General features: G+C 41.9%; 1 protein-coding gene across 3 annotated transcripts in view; it reads left to right on the top strand.

Moving 5' to 3' along the window:
* Positions 1-6,141, top strand: part of PMS1 (PMS1 postmeiotic segregation increased 1 (S. cerevisiae)) — a 123,942-nt gene that overhangs the window by 43,215 nt on the left and 74,586 nt on the right. The gene's annotated exons all lie outside the window — the stretch shown is intronic.

Below are 6,141 nucleotides of genomic sequence, written 5' to 3'. Positions count from 1 at the left end.
GGGTGGTGTCATCTGCATATCTGAGGTTATTGATATTTCTCCCAGCAGTCTTGATTCCAGCTTGTGTTTCTTCCAGTCCAGCGTTTCTCATGATGTACTCTGCATATAAGTTAAATAAACAGGGTGACAATATACAGCTTTGACGAGCTCCTTTTCCTATTTGGAACCAGTCTGTTGTTCCATGTCCAGTTCTAACTGTTGCTTCCTGACCTGCATACAGATTTCTCAAGAGACAGATCAGGTGTTCTGGTATTCCCATCTCTTTCAGAATTTTCCACAGTTTATTGTGATCCACACAGTCAAAGGCTTTGGCATAGTCAATAAAGCAGAAATAGATGTTTTTCTGGAACTCTCTTGCTTTTTCCATGATCCAGCGGATGTTGGCTATTTGATCTCTGGTTCCTCTGCCTTTTCTAAAACCAGCTTGAGCATCAGGAAGTTCACGGTTCACATATTGCTGAAGCCTGGCTTGGAGAATTTTGAGCACAAGACCATGTTTATTTGATCACCAGGCAAAACTGTTGTTACAGCTTGGCTGAGGAGTTCTGATTCATCTCCCACGTTTAGCAGACATTGCAGCTTCAGGTTTCCATTTGTTTTGGCTTACAAATTCTCTTAATGGAAAAAATTTCAGTTCACTGGAAGACTGTAAAAGGCGCTTGAAACAGTTCTTTGTTCAAAAGATAAGTTTAGGGAAGATGAAATTATGAAGTTGCCTGAAAAATGGCAGAAGGTAGGAGAAGGCAATGGCACCCCACTCCAGTACTCTTGCCTGGAAAATCCCATGGACGGAGGAGCCTGGTAGGCTGCAGTCCATGGGGTCATGAAGAGTCAGACACGACTGAGCAACTTCACTTTCAGTTTTCACTTTCATGCCTTGGAGAAGGAAATGGCAACCCACTCCAGTGTTCTTGCCTGGAGAATCCCAGGGACGGGGCAGCCTGGTGGGCTGCCGTCTATGGGGTCGCACAGAGTCAGACATGACTGAAGCGACTTAGCAGCAGCAGCAGCAGCAGCAGCAGCAGCAGCAGCAGTGGAACAAAACAGTGAATACATTGTTCACTTCTTGGTGAAAATGAAAAATGTGTCTTTTTTTTTAACTTAAGGAAGAAGAAGAAGGAACTTTTTGGCCAACCCATTACTGTTTCCTTATTGATTTATTTTCTAGATGATTGGTGTAAGTGGGTTTTTAAAGTGCCCTACTATTATTGTATCGTTGTCTGTCTCTCCATTTATATATGTTGTGTTTGTGCTTAGTTGGTCAGTCGTGTTTGACTCCTTGTAACCACATGCACTGTAGCCTGCCATGCTGTTCTGTTCATGGGATGTTTACGCAGGAATATTGGAGTGGGTTGCCACTTCCCCCTCCAGTTATATATGTTAGTATTTACTTTATGTATTTAGGTGTTCCTATATTAGGGGCATATATGTTAATGCACGTTAAGCCCTGCTTTTACACTGATTCCTTTATTATTTGTCTTTTGTTATAGATTTTGTGTTAAAATGTTTTTTGACATGAGGATTATTTCCCCAGCTTTCTTGTCATTATTTGCTTGAAATATCTTTCTCCATATTCTCACTTACAGCTTATGTGGGTCTTTAGCTCTGAAGTGAGTCTCTTTTAAGCAGCATGTTGTTAGATCCTGTTTTTTAATTCAGTCAGCCACCCTATATATTTTTTCTTTCTTTTCGCTGCACCTAGTAACTTGTGGGATCTGTTGCCCAGTCAGGAACTGAACCTGGGCTGTGGCAGTTAAAGACTGGAATCCTAACAGTTAGGCCACCAGGAAACTCCTATTGCAGTTTTCAATTTGGTAACCACCATGGGGTGTATATGTACTTCCCTGGTGGCTCAGATGGTAAAGCCGTCTGCCTGCAATGCGGGAGACCCGGGTTCGATCCCTGGGTTGGGAAGATCTCCTGGAAAAGGAAATGGCAACCCACTCCAGTATTCTTGCCTGGATAATCCCATGGACAGAGGAGCCTGGTAGGCTACAGTCCATGGGGTCACAAAGAGTCAGACACGACTGAGCGACTTCACTATGGGGTTTATACATGTTGACCTGTAGCTATATCTACTAGTTTTAAACTGGTAATCATTTAAGTTCAAACACATTATAAACAATCTACATATTTTTACTCCTTTCTCCCACATTTTCTGTTTTTTATGTCATATTTTACATCTTCATTTTTATTCCGTATCCTGTATATAGTTATAGTTGATTTAAAAATTTTTTGTCCTTCTCAGCCAGTGAGTTGGCTCTTTGCATCAGTAGGCTGAAGTATTGGACCCTGAGTTTCAGGATCAGTCCCTTCTAATGAATATTCAGGATTGCCTTCCTTTCAGTTCATTTCAGTTCAGTAGCTCAGTCATGTCCGACCCTTTGCAACCCCATGAATTACAGCACGCCAGGCCTCTCTGTCCATCACCAACTCCCGGAGTTCACTCAGATTCATGTCCATCAAGTCGGTGATGCCATCCACCCATCGCATCCTCTGTCGTCCCCTTCTCCTCCTGCCCTCAATCCCTCCTAGCATCAGAGTCTTTTCCAGTGAGTCAACTCTTCACATGAGGTGGCCCATGTATTGGAGTTTCAGCCTCAGCACCAGTCCTTCCAATGAACACCCAGGACTGGTCTCCTTTAGGATGGACTGGTTGGATCTCCTTGCAGTCCAAGGGACTCTCAAGAGTCTTCTCCAACACCACAGTTCAAAAGCATCAATTCTTTGGCACTCAGCCTTCTTCACAGTCCAACTCTCACATCCATACATGACTACTGGAAAAACCATAGCCTTGACTAGATGGGCCTTTGTTGGCAAAGTAATGTGTCTCTTTTTGAATATGCTATCTAGGTTGGTCATAACTTTCCTTCCAAGGAGTAAGCGCCTTTTAATTTCATGGCTGCAGTCACCATCTGCAGTGATTTTGGAGCCCCCAAAAATAAAGTCTGACACTGTTTTCACTGTTTCCCATAAAGTGATGGGAACAGATGCCATGATTTCCGTTTTCTGAATGTTGAGCTCTAAGCCAACTTTTTCACTCTTCTCTTTCACTTTCATCAAGAGGGTTTTTAGTTCCTCTTCACTTTGTGCTATAAGGGTGGTATCATCTGCATATCTGAGGTTATTGATATTTCTCCCGGCAATCTTGATTCCAGCTTGTGCTTCATCCGGCCCAGTGTTTCTCATGATGCACTCTGCATAGAAGTTAAATAAGCAGGGTGACAATATACAACCTTAACATACTCCTTTTCCTATTTGGAACCAGTCTGTTGTTCCATGTCCAGTTCTAACTTGCTTCGTGACCTGCATCCAGATTTCTCAAGAGGCAGGTCAGGTGGTCTGGTATTCCCATCTCTTTCAGAATTTTCCACAGTTTGTTGTGATCCACACAGTCAAAGGCTTTGGCATAGTCAATAAAGCAGAAATAGATGTTTTTCTGGAACTCTCTTGCTTTTTCCATGATCCAGCAAATGTTGGCTATTTGCTGTCTGGTTCATTTTGATCTCTGGTTAGAAATTGCCTTTTCTAAAACCAGCTTGAATATCTGGAAGTTCATGGTTCATGTATTGCTGAAGCCTGGCTTGGAGAATTTTGAGCATTACTTTACTAGCGTGTGAGATGAGTGCAATTGTGTGGTAGTTTGAGCATTCTTTGGCATTGCCTTTCTTTGGGTTGGAATGAAAACTGACCTTTTCCAGTCCTGTGGCCACTGCTGAGTTTTCCAAATTTGCTGGCATATTGAGTGCAGCCCTTTAACAGCATCATCTTTCAGGATTTGAAATAGCTCAACTGGAATTGCATCACCTCCACTAGCTTTGTTTATAATGATGCTTTCTAAGGGCCACCTGACTTCCCATTCCAGGATGTCTGTCTCTAGGTGAGTGATCTCACCATCATGATTATCTTGGTCATGAAGATCTTTTTTGTACAGTTCTTCTGTGCCTTCCTTTAGGAGTGACTAATTTGTTCTCCTTGCTGTCCAAGGGACTCTCAAGAGTCTTCTCCAGCACCACAGTTTGAAAGCATCACTTCTTCAGATCTCAGTGTTCTTTTGGTCCAGCCTCACATCTGTACATGACTACTGGGAAACCGTAGCTTTGACTATATGGCCCTTTGTCAGGGAAGTGATATCTTTGCTTTATAATATGCTGCCTAGGTTTGTCATGGCTTTTCTTCCAAGGAGCAAGCATCTTTTAATTTCATGGCTGCCGTCAGCTGTCACAGTGATTTAGAAGCCCAGGAAAATAAAAGGCTGTCACTCTATTTTTTCCCCGTTTGTTTGCCATGAGGTGATAGGACTGGATGTCATAATTTTTGCTTTTTGAATGTTGAGTCTTAAGCCAGCTTTTTCACTCTCCTTTTTCACCATCATCAAGAGGTTCTTTAGTTCCTCTTTGCTATGTGCCATTAGGGTGGTATCATCTGCATCCAGGGGATCTTCCCAACCCAGGGATTGAACCCAGGTCTCCCGCATTGCAGGTGGATTCTTTACAAGCTGAGCCACAAGGGAAGGATCATCTGCATATCTGAGTTTATTGATATTTCTCCCAGCAATGTTGATTCCAGCTTGTGATTCTTCCAGCCTGGCATTTCACATGATGTATTCTGCATATAAGTTAAATAAACAGGTTGACGGTATACAGCTTTGACGTTGTCCTTTCTCAATTTTGAATCAGTTCGTTTTCACATTTGCTTCTTGACTTACATACATATTTCTCAGGAGGCAGGTAAGGTGATCTGGTATTCCCATCTCTTGAAGAATTTTCTACAGTTTGTTGTGATCCACACAGTCAAAGGGTTTAGCATAGTCAATGAAGCAGAAGTAGATGTTTTTCTGGGATTGCTTTGCTTTCTCTGTGATCCAGGGGATGTTGGCAGTTTGATCTCTAGTACCTCTGCCCTTCCTAAATCCATCTTGAACATCTGGAAGTTCTCAGTTCATGTACTGTTGAAGCCTAGTTTGGAGAATTTTGAGCGTTACCTTGCTAGCATGTGAAATGAGTGCAGTTGTGTTGCTGAGCTTTCCAAATTTGCTGGCATGTTGAGTGTAGCACTTTCGCAGCATCATCTTTTAGGATTTGAAATAGCTCAGCTGTGATTCCATCACCTCCACTAGCTTTGTTCCTAGTGATGCTTCCTAAGGCCCTCTTGAGTTTGCACTCCAGGATGTCTGACTCTAGCTGAGTAATCACACCATCATGGTTATCTGGGTCTTTAAGAGCTTTTTTTGTACAGTGCTTCTGTGTATCCTTGCCATCTCTTCTTAATATCTTCTGCTTCTGTTAGCTCTGTACTGTTTCTGTCCTTTTTTGTGCCTACTTTGCATGCAATGTTTCCTTGGTATCCCTAATTTTCTTGAAGAGATCTCTTCCCATTCTGTTCTTTTCCTCTATTTCTTTGCATTGTTCACTTAAAGCTTTTTCTATCTCTCATTTTGGAACTCTGCATTCAGATAGGTATATCTTTCCTTTTCTCTCTTCCCTTTTGCTACTCTTCTTTTCTTGGCTGTTTGTAAGACCTCCTAGGAGTATGGTTTTGCCCTTTTGCATCTCTCTTTCTTTGGTAGGGTTTTGATAACTGCCTCCTGTACAATATTACAAACCTCTTTCTATAGCTCTTCAGGGACTCCGTCTATCAGTTCTAATCCCTTGAGTCTATTTGTCAATTCTACTGTATCATCATAAGGGATTTAATTTAAGTCATACCTGAATGGCCTAGTGTTTTTGCCTACTTTCTTCAATTTAAGTCTGAATTTTGCAATAAGGAGTTCTTGATCTGAGCCACAGTCAGCTCCTGGTCTTGTTTTTGCTGACTGTATAGAGCTTCTTCTTTGGCTGCAAAGAATATAATCAACCCAATTTTGATATTGACCATCTCGTGGTTTTCCATGTGTAGAGTCATCTCTTATGTTGTTGGAAGAGGCTGTTTGCTGGAACCAGTGCATTCTTTTGTCAAAACTCTTGTTAACCTTTGCCCTGCTTCATTTTGTACTTCAAGGCCAAACTTGCCTCTTACTACAGGTTTCTCTTCAATTCCTCCTTTTGCATTCCAATCCCTTAATATGAAAAGGGAATCTTTTTTTGTGACATCTTTGTTTGGTGTTAGTTATAGAAGGTCTTGTAGGTCTTCACAGAATCA

Source organism: Bison bison, unplaced genomic scaffold, assembly GCF_000754665.1.
Source record: "Bison bison bison isolate TAMUID 2011002044 unplaced genomic scaffold, Bison_UMD1.0 scf7180017864485, whole genome shotgun sequence".
NCBI lineage: Eukaryota > Metazoa > Chordata > Mammalia > Artiodactyla > Bovidae > Bison > Bison bison.
Note: the sequence above shows the minus strand (reverse complement) of the source record. Positions and strands in the feature narration are given on the sequence as shown.